The following is a 21,092-nucleotide window of genomic DNA, read 5'->3' as shown; positions in this document are numbered from 1 at the left end:
TATCTTTTTCTTTCGGAAAAGAAATCGCGCTCATTTCTCAAAGTTTAAGATATTCTCGATTCCACAAACATTATAAACGGTTTGAAGCACAAAATTAATGTAACTTTACGCAGTTTAAAGTGCTAACAAACTTATGTAATTTAGCAGATATCAGATCCATGAACTTGCGAGCAAACCATCAATTTTCTAAGTGTCTCTATTTCCCCGTCTCTCTCTTTTTCATTTTTCTCTTAAAGTAAATAAAGTTTAGTGTCAGGAAAGTGATTGCTCTGGAAATAACAAATCGAAAATCGAAATGACAAAACAATCCAGATAATTTTATCGAATCCGCTTTCTCCTAGCGTAAGAAGCAGCATCACGAACTTTCGTCGTCGTCGTCGACTTGTTCTCTCAACGAAGATGGAATTTTCGGTGGATGAAATTCTCTCGATGATGCGATTTCTCATGTGCAGTCGAATGCAATCGCATAAGATAATAACGAGAGAATCGGCCTTCAATTCGTGTGCGTTGGCACGGTTCCTGTCTTTTCCGCTAGTTTTTCTCTCTCGTCTCCAATACGACTTCTTTCTCCGACAATATTTCGCTTTCGACATTTTCGCGCAATAACAAGGTGTTGCTGCATTTCTTTCGTCTCATGTTTCTCTCTCTCTCTCTCTCTCTCTCTCTCATTTTTTCTATTTTCCTAGACGATACTTCTTCCTTGTATCCTCGACTTTTTCAACTCCGTCTTACGGAGAATGCTCTCCACTGTCTCGCGTCTTGTGCGTCTCTCTGCAAAACGAGCTTCCGTTGTCGGCGAAAAAAAATCCATCTTCACTGTGACGCTGAAGAAAATAGCGGCACCAGGTAATCCTTCATCGTATAATGTCACAGAACCTGGTGGGATCGTACGTAGCGTGGACGAGATGGAAAGGAAGTACCGTAAGTAATATGAATGAAATTGCGAGGCGCGCGATTACATAATAACGTAATGTAATCGCATTTTATATCTTAAACATACACATCTTTCCTCCAGAGCACATTTACATGAGATGTACATTTTGAAATGTATATCTTATATCTGAGCTATATTTTTGTTCCCAAAGTATACATAATTTATACTTGCAAAATAGAGTACAATTTTACTGCTTCTTTTTTTAAATTTAGAAGCAAAATGTTTAAAAAAAAAAAAAAAAAAAAATTAGATTCTAGATAGAATTTTCCCCAATAATAATAGATACCTTAAAATGTCTATTTATTCCAAACTCGATGACAGTTAAAATAAAGAAAAAAAAAAAAGTCATTTTTATTTACTACAAAGTTATAATAAGAATGGACAAAAATTAGATAAGATATAAACAATTATGTTTCTCTTTCTTTTGATTGCACTTTTTCATTCTTTCTTCGCGAGAAACGAGACATTGCATGTCGCTCGATAGGCGGATTATTTCCGGCAGTATATGGAATAAAACTGCGGAACGCGCGACATCGTACGCACGTAAACCGTGCATTGTTGGCAGATGAATTTAGAAACGAAGGGAGAGAGGGGGGAGATGCCCCCCTCTCTCTCTCCCCCTCTCTCTGCATCGCGCGCGCGTATTGTCGCGTCGCCCGTTCATTCAGGCTCGTTAACCATCGTTAACAGGGCCGTCCGTTCCCTTGTCGGCAAAGCCGGCACGCGGCGCGCCGCAAAAACCGCGAAACGCGCGCGACAAAACTGTCCCGGACCGAAAACCGCAGCTCTACCGGCAACAGTAGCCTCCCCTCCTCCCCCAACTTTCCCCCCGTCGCCCCGCGGTCGGGCATTTCGTCGTAACGGCTCGTAATGGTAATTGCATTTAACGCTCGCAGGTTACTCGAGAAAACCGCGCACTTACCTTTCGCAGATAGAAAGCAGAAAGGCTCCTCTCCCCTTTCCACCTTCCCCCCCTCTCTCTCTCTCTCGTAACGAAGGTAATTTGTAAGAAAAGAAGACTTATTAACACGCGCTGTGGTACTAATTATACAGGATGTTACAAAGTTAAACGATCAAACTTGAGTAATCTGCTCTACGAATCAACAAATCACGGTCGCTTGTAATACAAAAGCAAAATATATATATATGTATATAATTTAAATTGCTTGTAATATATAAGAACGAAATATGTATAATTTAAATCACAAACAGAAGCAAGTTTTTTCGTAAAAAAATTTTGCTCTTGGAAAAAGCTATATAAATTAGCACAATGAGAAAAATGAATATTAAAAATTAATAAAAAATATTGAAATTATTTACAAAATTATTTATCATTAAAATTTTATTAAAAAATTACAAGAATTCAAATACGAATTTCTATATAAATACCATTATTCTACATTATTTAGAGTATCAATTTCACGTGAAAATATATAATTAGAAAATTACATTATACGACAAAACCAAATATGAGAGAAAAAATTACATTATTAAAGCCTAATAAATTTCAATTGGGCCTTTTAAAATTTTTTCTATGCGACAGATCTCAGAAATGAGAGTTGACGTGACACTATATCTCTCATCTGGAAAGACAGTTATTTTGAATAACAATAAGTACCTCTTTCCCGCCGACACGCTTAACTTGGGGCGGCATCCCGAGTGAGGGTGTCGTCTCGTTTGCAGCCAGGAGGCTCACAATCATTGTACCGCAAATTGCCCCGCAAACGTCGTGGGACGTCTCTGTAATCTCGCCGGGACACGGTCGTGTACTCTTGTCTGTCGCGTTACGGGGGAAGAGGAGTGGGATCGTAAAATACGCGACACGACATGCGTAGAGATTTAGGAGAGAAGGAGAGAGAGAGAGAAAGAGAGAAAGAGAGAGAGAATCTCATGCCGAATCCCGCCTACTGCGGTTTACTCGTTGATAGCCTTCGGTACAGTGGGTTATCCCGCTGTTAAACGATAACAGCAGAGAGGACCTTGATAAATTTAGCATCCTTAGCGGAAGTTTCCCCGCTGTGACTCTATAATTTTCAATGTTAAATATCTCTAGGTTTAAACGTCAAATTTTAACACGTCACTAGAGTAAACTCTACTTTAAGTTGAACGGTCGAGCAACATCAATAATGTTTATATTATATATATTATATATGTACAACTCGGGGAAAAATTTCAGAGTATATTTAAAAAGAAATTAAAAGAACATTGTGCAATAAATATTCTTTTATATATCAGAGCACAAAAGTAACTATTCGTAACGCATATTTCTAAGATTTATATTTTTGCAATATTTTCCTTTTATTATCGTAAATAATGATTATGTAGATAATTGCTGTTTAATTTTCACAAATATCAACAAATTTATCTTTCCTTTGATCTTTACCAAAGCATCTTATACATATAACAATTTAGCCATATTATTTGCGAAATTTTGCGGAAAGTCTCTACAAATATAGTTCGCTAACTCTAATCAAGTAACTATAATCACAATACTGTTCTCGAGTATTTGGAGAATAGTCCCAAAGCGCTATGTAGAGCTCGCCACGACATAGCACCCTGGAGGGTTAATATCACGAGAGAGTGGTTCATTATATCCCTATATACTCGACGAAAATCAGATTGGCAGTAGGGTCAGCAGGTGCAGGAGAGTATGACCATCTCCTCGTCCTTTGTCTAATATTTGCTAGGCATCGCGCGGAATATCCGCGGTCGGCGAGACCCGGAAACGATCTGGCAACGATCCAACTGGACCCGACCTTCCTTGGGATGTGGTTCGACCGACGTCATTATCGTTTCAAATCGCGACAACGACTTACCCAGAAATTCACATGAACCACACTCGACGCGATTGGGTTGAGGATCAGCGAGAACTTCTTTTGATCCGTGAAATTTGCTCGAGATTTCTACCTTCGAATCACAAACTTTTTGAAGGAATCCTTGGTTGGATTCTGGAAACTGTTTGGAATACGCGACTGGTCGGGTTGTTATACGCAAAATGACGGATCCCGAAAGTTTCAGTTTTGTGGAACGCTCTTATAAAAAAAAAAACAAAACAAAAAAAAAAAACGTTTTCCAATAATCAGATATTATATGTTACGTCAAAAACGACGTGACTCTTTTACAGAAATACGCTCTAGTTTTTACGAAACGTTAGCCATTTTTTTTTTAGTCATAGTAAATTCGAGGAGAGATGTGACTTATATGTTTAAATTATTGATAAAAAAAATAATAAATTTCAATATTAATTAAAAATATTAATATTAGAAGCAAGTTTTTTTCTTGAAAAAAATCGTATACATTAGCATAATGAGAAAAATGAATATTAAAAACTAATAAAAAATATTGAAATTTTTTACAAAATTATTTATCGTTAAAATTTCATTAAAAGATGACAGAATTCAAATACGAATTTCTATATATAAATACCATTATTCTACATTATTTAGAGTATCAATTTCAAGTAAAAATATATATTTAGAAAAATACATTGTGATAAAATCAAATATAGAAGAAGACTTTGTATAAAGAATATACATTATAGACTTTTTATTCGAAACAGAAATAAAATGAGGTAGAGATGCAAGACAAGGAATATAGTTTGTCGATCGAATCACAATAAAGAGAGAGAGAGAGAGAGACTCATTCCAACATTCTCCGGTTTCGCGTGATTGAACGCGAGAAACAAATAAGCGAACGTGGTGGATAGATATTGGAACCGTGCAAGAACAGGTTAACGATCGAGCATTACATCACGCATTCGAGTTCGAGTTTAAGGTCAAAGACTTTATTTGCTTCTCTCTCTCTCTCTTTCTCAATCGGTCGGTCGGTCGGTCAGCCAACATAATGAGTGCTGTAAAACGTGCCAAGAGTGCTACCACACCTAACAGCATAATCACAGGAGCATTATCTGAGAAACGAGATTTGCCGTATAATCTCGATATCTATCTCCGCAAGGGATAATTCGAAATTTTCTCTCCCTTCCCCAAATGCGGCGCGATAGAATTCTCCGAATAGAATCCAATTATCTCACTTTTTGTCCACGATCGGCCTGTAGCCGAGTGAAGCAAATGGTGCCAATTTTCGTGCCGTAAAAACACTTGGCGTCCGTCACAAAATCTAATCAAATTTCAAACTAGCGCGAAATGCTAACCAAACTGTTAATTGAACAGAGGCTCGCGTGTTTTTTTCGCATTTTTTTCTCCTCCCTTCACTGAAGTTGCAACCATACATTACGGCATTTATAACATTTTGCCTCCGCACAAGTTTGTCGCTCACGAAATCCTGTGTGACATTTTTCTGAGAAATCGCATTTTCTGAAAGTGACATTATCTATTTTCTTTTTCACCCGGAATAAAATTACTAGGCGTAAAATGTTTTCTCATAATTTCCTCGTGATTATAAGTTCTATTTCAAATTATTGAAGATGCACTTTTGTAAAAGGAATATTTTCTATATTAGAAAAAATTGAAATTGAGTATCTTCGAAATTTTTGTCTCTAAATTCTTTTTAGCGTACCTTTACCAGTTTTCCTCACCGTTTTATTTGTTCTCATATTTCTAGTTTCATATTTCTCGTTCACTCGATGATTATTTTTCGTTCGTCGCTCGTGAAATATCTCGAAATCTCATCTCTCGTGACCGAGATTGAAAGGCATCACGTCTCAAATAGCTGCTTTACGAATTATCTCGCGCGCATGCTAATCTTCAAACGGAATAATATATGTACCATTATTTTAGCCCTGATAGAAGGTACGAGTAAATATATCTTAAAACAAAGGAGAGCAAACACGCGACGATATACACGAAGAGCGAGTCTCTCACGCTGGTTATAACTTGGCGTGCGCAATCGCGAAAATCTATACCGACGACTGTGTAGTCTGTGTACAAGTTACCGAAAGTTACGATGAAATTTTAATCAGGTCAACGAATTTGCGCGCAAAATATTTCACTGTCGCGGATATAAAATATCTGTGTGTCCATTCGAATCTTGATATACATTTATCTTCGATTACTCTTTTATTTAATAATTCATTAATATTCTCATCTGAATCCGTGTCACTCATATTAAAAATATTTTTCGCGAAAGAGAATCTCAAAAGATAAATTGCGAATGTATATATTTAATATTATTATAATTTTCATTATACAAAAATATTTCGACATCATAATATAAAAATTATAAGAATAAATTATATGATAAATCTAAAATTTATATTTCTTATTTTTTAAATTAATATTACAATTAATATATTTTACCATTTGTCTACTATAATTTAAACTCACATTTATGTCTTTTCCACTCATAAAAGTAATTAACTCGCAAGAGTTAATATTCAAACATCTGTATTTGACGTTAAAACTTCAAGAGACATATTAATTTGTCATACTCTACGCGTTTCTGTTGGCGCATCCTACAACACGCGGCAGTAAAATATTTACTGAAATATTTAAGAACATTTGAAATATTTGTGACTCTGCATATCTTTTTTTTTCTATAGCTACGGCATTAGTATATCTTTTCCGTCCAAATGTACCAAAAGTGAAATACTTTTGTGTCGTGGAATTCAAAAATGTTCCGCAACGTTGGTAAAATTCACGAGACATAAGTTAATTCAGACATTTATTTATTCTCTCCGCGTGTCTCCGGAGACAAGGAGAATAAATCAGTTTTTCGCACGACGACGTGAAACGATGCTGACTACGCGAATATAAGATGTCAAAAATTGCCTTCATATTTGCAAAAATGTAAAAAACTGACAGACCTTTACCTGCTTTCTATCATTTAATTAGCAATTTCAACATACATAACTATAGAGAAAAAAAAATGTCTGCAACTAGTAATTTTTATTTATACGATATATGATACACAACAAGCCTAATAAAGCTTATAGCTTCCCGATAGTGTCCCCCGTACTTGAAGTACCTGTATTAAGAGTGCCTCGCTTTTCCCCGGGAGCTCTCATTGATGTTTTCATTTCATTACCATCGCAACGCTAACGAACGAGCGCGATACTCCTTCCGTCTTATCTATAATCCGACACTCTGCGATGCAAGACTGAGAAACGGAGCGAAACCCGTCCGCCCGTCCGCCCGTCCGCCCGCCCGCCGTTCCTATCTCCCGTTTGCATAACATTAACGTTTAAGAGACTCGCTTCGGCGAATATACGATGCCGTCTATCTTGCTCGTGCGGCGTGCAAGAAAGAAAATTTCGCATCTGCCTCTCATATTGCGCCTGATATCATTTACGTTAACCTTGTGCATGACGTTTTCTGCAACACCAGCAGGTAAAAATGCTGAAGGCGCTCTACAAGTGATTCTCCGATGATAGTGCTTATCAGTGTATCGGATAAAATGTACAAGCAAATATAACGCGTGTATATTTTACATATTTTTTATATATGTATATGCGTATTATTGTATTCATAAATAAAGTTCATAAAATATTATATAATTCACAAATAATAAGTTTGTATTTTATGCGAAATTTGATAAAAAGTATAAACAGAGTAAGATTATTTTTTTCTTTTCAAATTTAGAGTTGATTTTTTATTAGAAAAAATATCGTAGTTTTATAAGTTTTCTACTCATAAATCAATGAAATTCCATTTCCACTTGCAATCAGCCGCCAAGAGAATGTATCCTTTCGATTTGATGTAATTATGTAAACTATTGCGAACAGGATTTGTACGACTTTTCACACACCATTGCTTTCATCTTGATTACTTTTTTCCAAATGTAAGACAAGTTATTTTTTATTTTTATATCAAAAGTTTTAAGCTAACTCGAAAGTACAATAGATACAAGATAATTTACCAATTTATCAATATATTCGTTTTGCTAAAAAATCTTTTCTTTTATTTAATGAAGAAGAAACAAGCACGCTATAAATTTATTAAAAGCACAATATATTACGTTTATAAGTAAAAAACTTGTTGAAAAAATTAATATTAAAAAATATTCGTCTTATATGTAGAGTTTAATTCATTGTTACACAACGAGACTTACACTTTTATGAATAAATTTTTCAAGCGAGAAATTTATCGCGCAAAATAACGTCACCGTCATAAGTAATACACAAATAACATTACATTCGTGTGACCATGAACACTTTCAAACGGAAATTAGTGGAGTGAAAACTACGTCAATGGAAACTGGTTTCGATGCGCAATTCGTGGCACGCGCGTCTTGTATACGTAATCGAATTAAGTAACGCGAACACAGTTACACGTTATTACATTTCGTGTCTGCTTCTCTGCTTCAACTATATCCCTAATATGTCCCTTAAGAGTCGACGTGTATATCTAGCTAGCTAAATTAACAATCATGCTCGTGCTGGTCAAATATTAAATTGTGAATTAAAAAAAAGAAATAAAATGCAAAATTATCGATTTTTTACATTTTTGCATTATTGTAATTATGTAAAAAATACAAAATTATATAAAGTAAGCTCTCCATATCCATTTATTTTAAAGGACCCACATTCTGAGATGATGTGTAAACATAACGTTTAAAAAAGAAAAAAAAATGTAATATATATTAAAAAATAATAATGTTAAAACAAAATGTTTAAAACATGATAAATCAACGTTTCAATAAGAAATACTAATAATACGATTTTGTGTATAAACAAATTATGTTTTTCAAATAAGGAAAACTATTTAAAATAAATAACGTCTATAAAATCTTTAGAAAATATTAAAAAACAAATAAAAAATTTAAGTGAATTAAGGGTGTTTTTCTTAGCAAAACTTTAATAGAGAAGACCATTTTTTTTTCTTATAACTTTTAAATATTTAACACAAAACACCTAAAGGTAATTAAAACTTTAATTAAAATTCATTTGAAGTAAAGTACACACACATTTTTTTAGTTTATACAGTATATATATATACTGTTATTTATTATATTATTAATTTTTAAAAATTAATTTGAGAGTAAAAATTTATTTATATTTTTGATTATTAATAATTTAAAATTTATCAACAATTTAAAGCACACATTTTTAGCTATTTTAATTTGTAGATTGCTGAGATATTTCTTTCAAAAAAAAAAAAAAAAAAAAAAAAAAAAAAAAAAAGCGGGCGAAATTGCGTACATTTGTAGGCCAAATGCAAAAAAAGAAAATAAATGTGCACAGAGTGTTTTAATTGTAAACACGTATACAATATAATATACAGAGTGTTGAGAAAAAAATTGATATTTTACAGATTTCTTGACTTACGTCTGCTTCCACTTTTCAAGCGCAGAATTATAGCGTGGGTAGAAGAGAGAATTTTCCACGGTACACGGACGACAAGCTCAAAAATAAATATGTCACGATTTTTCTCGCGTTGAATATTTCACGAGCCTCTCCGCATGACGAGCGGTACATTTAACGCGTGCGATCTATTAAATAGAGACGCGACGTACATCGCGACCAAGTTGGTTGACGATTCATTAACGAGCTTAACGACCGCCAGCATGTTCCCAAGAATTTTAGCGTAGAAAATGGAGCAAAGCCATCTCTTGTTGCGAATTATCGCGCAGTATAGTTCTGCCGCGTGTCCATATAATGTTGGGTTTTTCATTTAAATTTTAACCGTAGGGAAAAAATTAATTTTGAGGAATTAATTAAATTTAACGGAATGAATAAAAAGGTAAATTTCGACGGATTTAATCACTTCACCGAAATTAATTTAGCTCGCCGCTTACATCGTTAATTAATTCACCATTTATAACGATGTTCCGAGTTTATGCGGGACGCTATTCATTGTCGAAAACTAACGCGGTTTTTACCTAACAAAAGTGTCGAAACTCGATTAGCTCGAAAGATTAATTTATTTTCACATCTCGTATAGCATTATTTCTAGGATGAGCGCAAAATCGAGAAGCGTTTTTATGCCTCATTTACTTTCCTATAATATTTTTTGCATTTTATAATACTGGGTATTTCTAAAATGCAAATCCAATCTTGCTAGCATATTCTATTTTATATATACTATATAATCATACTAAAATGTGCAATTAAAAAAATATCGTATAAATATGTAAATATGACGAAGGATATGGACTTCGTCGCGAGGAAGAGAGTCAAAAATTGCAAGAAGGAAAAATAATATAGGACCATTTGTTATCGAGATAGTACGAGAAACCGTCTGTATTTCAAGCATCAGTTTCACATAACAAAACATACCTAGTTACTAAAGACGCGCGTTCTGTCTTACTTAGGTGAGTGTTACGCTAAAGTTTTAAAGTTCGCAATCCTCTTTCCAAATCACCCCCGTACACCCCTCTCCTCCCCACCTCGCAACTGACGCGACAGAGGTCATTTACCTCGTAAATTACGAGATACCGAGATTGCGCCCTGTGATTTACGTCATGTGCGTAAGGCAGGCAGCGAGAGAGTTTAACTATCGGAAACAGAACTAGCGTGAATGATCGTTGCCGAATATATACGCGGCAACACACAGAATTCGGGATTTACAAAGCCGGTGTGGAAGCTTGTGTGGTTCACCGATCTCTTCCCCATGTACGAATCCATGCGTTACGCATCGGTGCGTTTTAACGATCGTTCGATCGATCTTTAATCGAGCGAGATTAATCCATGCGGAAACCGCTCGCATATTTACTTTGATAACGTAATATCGTCGAAATACGATCTCGCAGGATTTTTCAAACAAATTCAAAAAACGGAGATCGTTTGAACGAACTAAAAAGAATGGTTTCGAGAAAAAGTATTTTTTTTTTTTTTTTTTAATTGAATTTTTAAACCAGTGGATTTAGAACGACAAATCTTACCATATTTACACGTTTACTTTGTATCGTTTAATATGTATCTCTCCTGTGTATCTTTGCTAACTCCATGCGGATAATCGATAACAGGTGTATCTATCTGTTGGCTTACGTTCGGATAATGGGCGTCTCATTGTACTGGATAACCGGAAGCTCATCAGCTTGCCGTTATATTCCTTTCACGAGTAAGATCTAGACAGCCGGGTATAGTTAACGCGAATAGGTACCGCTACGATGTTCCGGCGCAGCAACGTTCGATCCGTCAACAAGCGGGTATACAAAAGATGTACGTCGTGATCCGCAACAAGTTACTCGACACCCCTTTCCGAGGGGGAGACTGCGCGGTTTCCCCCGCTCGTCAGGGTGAATGCATATATCGAATGCGGGATCGCATCACACCGTATCGCTGGTTCACAGAAGCGACGGTAGGGTAGCTAGTGCGACCACGTCGACGCGACGCGACGCCTTGATTTATGGGTAGGTAACGCCGCGACCATCTCCATGTTCAAACATCGGAAACAAGGACACTGTTGGATTTTCGCGTATATACGCGTTAACGATTCAAAATGGCGAGAGATTGCCTGGATTTAACGTTACGCTCGCGCGTGATCCGGATATTATCTTAGAATATTCGCGACGATTATTCAAACGGATCAAGGATGATGCGATGCTCCGCTCGTCAAGGATCCAAGCTAATTATACGAGATATATCTTATATATAAATAGTAACTCGGTGTGCGTTGTAAAAAATTGAAAATATACTCGAGCACTCGCCTAAAATTCGCTTTACACAATTTATATAATTTGCAATAAATTTATTCTGTTTATATACTTTTCATTTTTATACATGTCACAATTTTTAATGACTGTGTCCCGTTGTATAATTTGTGATATACATTTTTTTTCCTCCTTGCTTTTTGTATTTTATATACAGCTATGCGCGGGAAATTATAATTAATATAAATATAATTCTGTCTCGAATTTTGTCACAAAGAACATAGACCGTCCAAAGCGAGCTTTACGTGTTGTTTGAGACGCAAATTTACCCTATATTCCTAGCAAAATGCAAACATCACTTAGATAATAATTAATTCTGCGATAGGATAATAACCAACTCCGTTACATCTCAATTTTCGGATAACAGATTCTTCAAATTCTGACAAGAGCAAATTGCTTGCGGGACGTAAATGGATTGCGTTTTGATATTACACGTTTTATACATTTTCCGCGCGATTAAATTGTACACAACCAATAATATATTCTCGTTATTTATTTGCGTTATTTATCATCGCGCTCGTATATATCAACAGTTTAATATTATCGAATTAAACATTTCTAATTTAAGACCGTTTTTGTATAGAATTAAATTATCCGTCATTACACACAAGTAACGAAACTTTTCAAACGATGATACATACATTATATACAGTATATGTGTACCGTATAGTACATATATAATTTTTAACAATGGCTTATAAGACCGTGACAAATTGAAGTGCTGGTCAAAGAATAAGAATAATAATTTCCACAGCTGCGATAAGCTTCTCACAAATGCAATACACGTACGACAAGTGTAAAGTAGTTAATTATTCTTATCGCGGAATACGAATAAGAGAGAAAGAAAAGCCGTCAAAAGTTGCAAGCTTGACGCCACGTCGTATAAATTATTAGAACCATCGAAAATGTCCTTCAAGTCCACTTTAGATGATCTATATAATGTTCGAGATATAATTCTATTTAATAGAAACTTGTAAAGAATCCAAATTCATACGTCAAAATATGTGGCACGTAAAAATGATGAATAGATTTCTATCTTGAATTTTATGGTGAATTATCATTTAAAATGCGCTTAAAAAGCGTGAGGGGAACGTTAATGAATTCCCTTTTTTCAGTTACGTGCATCTTGTCTATCCCGGAAATTAAACGAAAATCGTTGATGTAAAACCGACGTTTCATATGCAATTCAACACGATCGAGCGAGCGATATCATAATGAAACGGTGGATGATTGTGCAGGCGGAAACCGCAATAACAAAAAGAAAAAAAAAGTTCGTTTCGCATAAAAAACTCCGGATATTCCGATAAACAGCAACTACAACGACTACAGATTAATCCGTAATCACATAGGATATTTGTAATAGTGTTTCTTTTAATACCAGATCTAGCGCAGGCGATGAAGAAGTAAACGATAATTTCCGGTAAGCTTGCGGAAAACGACTCGGTGGTTTTCCGTTTGGATTATTTCATTCCTCCCTCTCTCTCCTCTCTCTCTCTTTTGGTTCTCGCGCTATTGTTTTTGCTCGCTAGCCCGTATAACGTTTATGATATTGACTTAAGTGGCAGGCGCCGTTAGTGGTATGCGCCGTATATTTATTTTGCGCACCGTTTCCAAGCTTCACCGCGTCTTTCATACGGTACTGTGTTAGCGAGAAGCTCGGTTAATTTCGTGGCACCCTGAGAATAATTTGCGGCACTTTTCCGCGAAAGATATAAATGAGCTCCGTTTCGTATAAGAGAGATATATGTGTATCTTCAATTGAATCCTGCGATCTTTCTGATTGTGGATTATCTTTTTTATTTTACAGTAGTGCCTAATAAGATAAATTAATGACACATGTAGTTAATTAATAAGCACAGTTATACGATGATAATTTTGTAATCTGATCTAATTTTGGGATCCAATCGGCTTAACTCGAATTTCTTTAGCATCAATCTTTGAGGCCTCGTATAAAATAATTTGTAACAACTTATTCGGTTTAAAAACAAAATAAATACACTTCTGTTTATTCACCTATACTATATGTATATATTGTTTTAAAATGATAAATTAAATAATATAATAAGAAACTTTTGTATCTAAAAGAATAAAAATGTAAGTTCTCGGAAATTACATATGATTCTTAAATCAAGGAATTTTTGTATGTATGTATGTATATATATTATTTCAATTTAAAGACAAATTATTTAATATATAAAAATTAATTTTGTAATAAATAATAAATACTGCAGATTATCGATGATATATTATCCGCCGAAATAAAATTTAACTTATAGCTTCTGAAATTAATTAATCATTAACTAGACTAGTTATTGACAATACGTCAACAGAAATTAACAAACAGAACGTAGGCAAATATTTTATTTGTAACGCAATCGATTAGCACGGCTCTGCGTAATAGTATATTAAAATATATCTGTTTTACAAATATCTCTATGTATCTGAAATGCTTGAAATATCTGTATAAAATTAGTTACGAAATATTAATGTAATTTCATGAAATAGCTTTATTTCCCCTCGGGAATTATAATAAAATAGCTAAAATTTCTCTCCTATACTAATTAAATTTCGTTCATATAGAGTATCTTAATATTCCGTTCACATTTATAATTTTAATTGTAGACTGTTTAATAAATTTATAATTCATTTTTTTCTTGGAAGAAATTTAAGAGGAACGTTTACCATACATACACATAACTTCATAACCTTCAACGTTAATAATTTAAATTAAATGTAATTGTAATTGTAATTAAATGTTGAAGGCAAACTTTGGTAAAGTAAAGTCTATTTAAATGAATAATAAAGTTTCATTATATTTAACTTTACTAAAATCAAGTTTTATTCGCTACATTTTCGATCGTTCATATTTTAAAATATTTTATCAGGCCGCTTGCACGTTTTAATTAAAGTAAAATCTATTCTGATTAATAAGAAATTTTATGATTTAAATGAACAAAAGTATTAAAACCCAGGCAATTTTAATTTTTGATTTTTCATTCAGCAATTATAATTTTTGCAGTGCTTTTGGTTCTCGCATACTGGCTAAAAAATCAACAGAACATCGCGAATATGCTGTGACAAAATAGACTGGCCATGAGCAAACATCATTCTATGTAAAATATTTAAAATAATCAACTTTTAGTAAAATAGTTATGGCATTGATAAAAAAAAACTTTTAATGAATTCAAAGATTCAGAAGCGAAAATAAGTAACGGAATATCTTTAATTTGAATTAAATTTGAAATTACAAATTAGAAAACATTGAAGACTAATGTTTGAAAAAAAATAGTATGTATGTATAGTATATGTAAAAATATCTTCGTTATTTTCATAAAAAAATAATATTTTACTACGAAATTTATTTATATTATATATTATTCATGTTGTAATTTTATGTATATATAATATTAAATGTTAAAAAATATATATTTTTTTATCACATGCACACACAGTTTTGCGTAAATAATATTATCAATTATAATATTTCAATAATCAATTCATACATTTAAATATTATAAAAAAATATAAAAGTATTTGCTCGCTCTTCTCCTGTTCGTATTATGTAATATTTTTGAGGCTTTATCTGCAAGATGATTATCTCTTATGGTTAACCGTTACTGATAAGTCTTGTTTTACGTGTTACATTCTCAAGATATACGTCAGAATTTAAAATCGATTCCCGATTTCCAACATTGCAGCGTCGAAAGAAAAAACATTCTCGATTTGAAATACAAACATATTCTTATACATAAAACATATACATATTAATCCATTTACGTTCGAAATTGTTATTCGTCGTTTTCGAGTGTTATTAATTGCTTTTCATGAATTGTGTATTATTTTTACCAAACGCTATATTTTCAGGAAATTGCGTTCCCGCGAGAATCGTCCTTCGCGCAAGGACGCGACGCCATCTGACGCACGCTCTCTATTCCGAGTCCTTTTCCATTTGAAAAAAAGTGAATTCGTCGTATGACGTAATACGACGATTTTCTCATCTCGAGGTTAGCAAGCGCCGATTTTTCCATGGAAACAAAACGAAGGACGCTCGGATCTTACGCAAGAAACTTCTCGAGAAATGTATGTCGCCATTCAATAGACGGATTCCGCGTTTCTATTCACGGCATGGTCATCGACGCATCAGGTGTCAGTCACCTCGAGTCGTGAGAACGTCGAGTTTCGTGTGCGCGTGGCTGCTGCACGCACCATCTTCATCGCGAGCACGTCAATGCGACACGAAAAAAAACAACGATCGTGTTATCCCGCGCGAGCGTATATAAATAGGACAATTCTATTACGGATAAACGAGAAATTTGTCGGCAAAAAGTTTAGTCGTCAGAGATACTCGATAGTTTTTCAACCAGCACCACAAAATCTCTTTAATTCAAATCAACAACAATAATCGCTACTTACCCGGTGACCGTGGCAATTTCACCCGTGACCTGTCGTCGACGTCGTCTTCGTCCGTCTCGCGCGGCCTTTCACTGTTTCGCAATCAACGAAGAAGATGCGCGTCCACACGGATTTCCTTGTCCTTTGCAGCGTCGATTTTTTCAGATCACTCGCGTCGCGATACGAACGCGATAAACCAACGTGAAACGCACGAGCGTACGCGGACACGCACGAACACGAGCACTGCGAGACCCAGTGCGGATAGAACCTCTCCGAACGCTTGCATCGGTCAGCTGCTACTGACTGGTCGTCTCGAGTCTCGACGGCTGGCGGAGGAGAGCGGGCGGCCGCGAGTCGCGCGCCATCTCACAGCGCCGTTCGGTAGCTCGAATAGTAACGCCTTCCGCCGACAGATGGCGCTGTATTGCACACGCGCGCGCTTGCAATATTTTCGATTTTAAAAGCGACTCCGAAAAGCGATATTTTGATCGTAACTATGTACATATAATATGAGATTTTCGCCCGATACTTTTCTCGGCACTCCCGATATTACAAGCGATATTTTTCAGTAACTTAAATTGTAACCCGAACGAGATGAATCTTACAAGCGATTCTTCTTACACCATAATGCCGTGCCGTGTAATAATACAATGACTGTCGCGATCATTACACTAATAATACCGGTTGATTGATTTCGACATTTACTTTATCACGATATATCTGCATCACTATAGTATCTCGATGTCACAAAAAATAAACGCGCACAACACACCTTAAACATGCGCGTAGAGTTAGACGTCTTAACTTTGGATGCAGTTAACACACTGTGGCTGTAGCACGTAGCACACTGTACTTCTGTAGTCAGATTCTGAGATTTCTTGCATTTTACAAATCAAACATGGCTACCATGACGTAATCATTTGAGCGCTATTTTCTAATATTAAACATACCAATGCACGTATATGTGTACATGTATACATTGAATAGAAACACATGATATTAACGCACGAATAAAAAACATTACACAACTTGGGCATTAAATCAGAAAATACTTTAAATAAACTATCGTAAAAAGGAAGAAAGATAAAGAAAAGAAGAGGATGAGGAATAAGCCTCGTGTTCAATCCATCTTGATTCTCTTTTCCTTTCCTTTTTACACGCGCGATATCCACACTAAAATTCACACTAAAATCTTAAAAATACTTTTTTGTTCAATACCTATTATGTAATTAGTCTATTCTAAACTTTACGTGATTTTCAAAATGTGCAATCTACATATATAATATACCACCAAGAAAAATTAATGCAGAAACTAATTAATTAGTAATAATTAATATAACAAATATTTTTTGATAATTTTAGTGATAAAAATTATTTAATGATATTTGCGTTCTGTTTATATTATCACAATAAAAACTGTCGCCGGACTAATTCACGTTGTGACAAACAGTTTAATTCGCATGATATAAACTCGGAATAATTTTGTAAATGCAATGAAATCTTTTTACAGGAAAGTGACATGAATAAAACATAATAAAGAATCTTCTTCTATCTTTGATTTTCTTGATCAATAATTTATATTAATAGATATTTATATATTATATATATTAATAAAAGATATTTTTTAAATTAATAAAAGATTATTTTTTTCCATAAATTTATCAAGAAAACTAAAGAAAGGAGAAAATTATTCTTTATAGCATTTCGCTAATTATACATATAATTAGATAGACGACGAGAATAAAGTAAAACTATAAAGAATATTTTTATTTTTCTAATAAATTTATAGAAAAAATATCTATATTACAGAACAAAGATTTTTATATTACAAAAAAACAACAAATGATAGAGAAAAAGAGAATTTATGAAATTTTAATTATATATAATTACATTTTTTTACAGAGGGACGACGAGCATAAAGTCAAACACTACGATAAATTAGCTTCTTTGCCTGCATCTACAGAGAAGGTAAAACATATTTATATTAAAAACGATGAATGAGGGAAAGGAAGAATTTTTTATAATTATATATATATATATATATATATATATATATATATATATTTCTTTATATAGTTGTTACAAATAAAATCACTATTGTCATTGGGATTGTTTTCTTCGTCTGATATAATCGAGAAAGAGATAGATTATTGTTTATATTAAAAACAATAAAAGAGATTTTATAAGATTGTATATGCAAATTTCTTTACAGATAGATACGAATGAATGCACTATTGATAAAAAATTTTCTTTAGCTGATCTAGAAATAGTTGGTTATTGTTTACATATATTAGAAACACAATAAAAGATTCTTCGAAATTATATATATATATAATTAAATTTTTTTTAAGTTAAATGTCTCATGAATGCATTTACTACTGTCAAGAAATAATTTTCTTTGTCTGATATATTAGTGAAGGAGGTGTGTAAACTAAATTATTTCCTACGTTAAAAACTAAAAACAATAAGAGATTTTAAGAAATAGATAATTAATTTTTTTTATAGTTAATGGTCGCGAATAAAGTCACTGTTGTCAACAAACCCTCTTCTCCGTCTGATAAAATAATGAAGGAGCTAAACTATCTTTTCTATATTAGAAACAAGATTATAAAATCGTATGTGTTACAATTAAATCTCTTTCCAGTTAAATGTCATAAATCAAGTTATTGACAAGGAACCTTCTTTGCCTGAAGTCGTGTACGAGGTAGACTATTTGTTACGTTAAAAACGATAAAAGAAATTTTATGTGAAATTATGTATATACAATTTCTTCCGAAAAAAATAAAACGGGAAGATGAACTGGATGCAACTCCCTTGCAATATGTATAATATTCCGTGTTTCTTATAAAAGATGCATTGTCAATAATACGTAAAATGGTAAATAATTACAATAGAAATACTATAAATGACATGCAATATCATATATTGTACAGATAAATGATATTTATGGCCAAATATTGTGCGAAAACGTATATTCCAGTTGTAATGCGCCAGCATTTAAAATTTCCAATGAATTCGCAGTATCGGCAAAAAATGATGAAGACATAAGGACAGTACTGAGCAAAACTACAGTAAATTGTAATAATATTAGACGCTCATATGTAGTTAAATTCAACGAGCTAGAATTATAAGACAAAAGTTGTTTGCAATCCAATTCAGTATCTCTCAAATTTGGGACATGTATACGGGTGAAAAGCGGAGAGCATATATCTGATGGTGAACAAATATAAATTGTAAATTAACGCTTCTGTTTATTTGCAATAAAGTTAACTATTATTTTCGATTGCAAAAGCAACAGCGGTTGTAAAAATTAAAGATGCAAAACGAATAATAAACCAAAATACCACGGACGACTTAATCCTGATAATGATTATGCCGCAATTATTGCGTGACAGAATATTAAATACGAGAAATTCGATTATTTTCCATATTTTTATATTCTTTTCAATATAAATTTTATCTTTTTTTTCTTCATCGAAATGTTTATATATTTATATATTTTAAACAAATATTAGAAGCGATATTCAAAAAGATAAACTGATTATACATTTATTCACTGCTCGTATTGGTCCAGATGAATTAGAACTTTTGACAGCTACAGGCCGTAAAGAAGTTAAAGTCGTTGCAAATGTATCCATATGGTTATTGTCAATTGGAGATTTATTAGAAGGACCTGAAAAGTCTTTAACATAAGGATATGTCTACGATAGCAACAGAATAAGTTTAATCGCGCTATTAAGAGATAATCATTTTAATTCGATAGTGAATTTCGGAATTGTAGGTGAAAAGTGAGTGCATCGATATTTATTACCTAATTCTTGGCCCGTCATTATATATTTTATTTAATGATTAATATTTTTATTATTTTATAATTAATGTAGTAATCAATATTCAATAATTGATATTTTTTTCAGAACGATATTTATAGGGATGAAAATTATGGAAGTTTTAAAGGAAATGACCGTACCTGTGACAATAGGTTGTGCGAATGATAATGATATATTGAAAATCATTTTAAAGAACTTTTAAAGCTATTATACAATTTGGTATATTTATCTCCAATTAAATAGACATTACGATAATGAAAAAATAAAGAAATGTGCTTTTTCAAAAACTGTACATAGTATTTTAAAAGTTTCAAGGATAATAAAATTAACACCATAAAAGTTTCTAAAAAATTCAATAATAAAAATATTTGTCACTCTTTATTCTAAGCATCAATTTTTAAGATATAAAAATTTAAACTCACAAATTATGTGACTGAATGTAAACATAATATTGGCTAATTAGATTCTTATATATCTCATAAACTATTTCTTGGAATAAAAAATGCACTTTGATTATTTAATTTTTCACAAACTTTCATGGTGCAATTTTATTATCCTTAAATTATAACTATGCCCTGTATGCATATATTTTTTTAGGAAACGTAAATATCAAACTGGGGAAGTCGACGACTTTTGTGTCGTGTAAATTCGAAGACAAAATAAAGTATGCCTGTCGAGAAATCCAGTGTCTACTCTCATTTGCGCGAGTCTGTTACCTCTTTTAAACGCGTTACTTTAACAAGCTTCGAAGTTATAATACTAGTAAGTGCCAGCTTGTGTAAGATTCGAAATTTGAAATGAAGAGAAATATATAAACCTAATGTTATAATACATTGTTGTAAAGCACGTTGTAGAAAAACTAACGATACATTCTGCATCCGCGTCCTAAAGTCGTATGGTCGGTTTTACAATGGAATAATGAAGACAATTTCGCGAAGACTATCAGCAAGGAAAATCTTGTCAGTGATAAGCTCAGCAGGCAAAAGCTACTAATCCACTTTTAATGTTACCGAACCAAACAGTGGATCATAAGGTGTTGTATCGGTCATTTGTACCTGCGTTATCAATCGACCTTTCCAATAGTTAGACATTAATAATAGATGCTTCTAACTGATTGTCATTAGCAGTATTTGTTTAACAAAAGATCAAGTATATATATATATATATTTATATATATATATATATATATATATATATATATATATATATATAATTTATATTGTAATACTATATATTTGTATAATTTGAATAAAACAATTTTTAAACAATATTATATAAGAACGAAAGCTTGTAGATATATCTCATAATTGGCGGAAAGAATTGTATACATTGCGTTGCTTTAGGTGAAACTTGGAATCATTTTCTCTTTAGCGAAGACAGGTCGCTGAAAG

General features: G+C 33.2%; 1 protein-coding gene and 1 pseudogene across 2 annotated transcripts in view; one reads left to right on the top strand and one right to left on the bottom strand.

Moving 5' to 3' along the window:
- Tpst (tyrosylprotein sulfotransferase) overlaps positions 1-16,700 on the bottom strand; it is an 81,363-nt gene extending 64,663 nt beyond the window's left edge. For both annotated transcript variants that reach the window (XM_072891550.1, XM_072891551.1), the window contains exon 1: positions 15,896-16,700. The gene's annotated coding sequence lies outside the window, so the exon portion shown is untranslated. The remainder of the gene's footprint in view (positions 1-15,895) is intronic.
- LOC140664497 (gephyrin-like) lies at positions 738-20,788 on the top strand (annotated as a pseudogene).
- The last annotated feature ends 304 nt before the right edge of the window (positions 20,789-21,092 follow it).

This window comes from Anoplolepis gracilipes, chromosome 4, assembly GCF_047496725.1.
Source record: "Anoplolepis gracilipes chromosome 4, ASM4749672v1, whole genome shotgun sequence".
NCBI lineage: Eukaryota > Metazoa > Arthropoda > Insecta > Hymenoptera > Formicidae > Anoplolepis > Anoplolepis gracilipes.
This window is presented reverse-complemented; position numbering and strand designations above follow the sequence as displayed.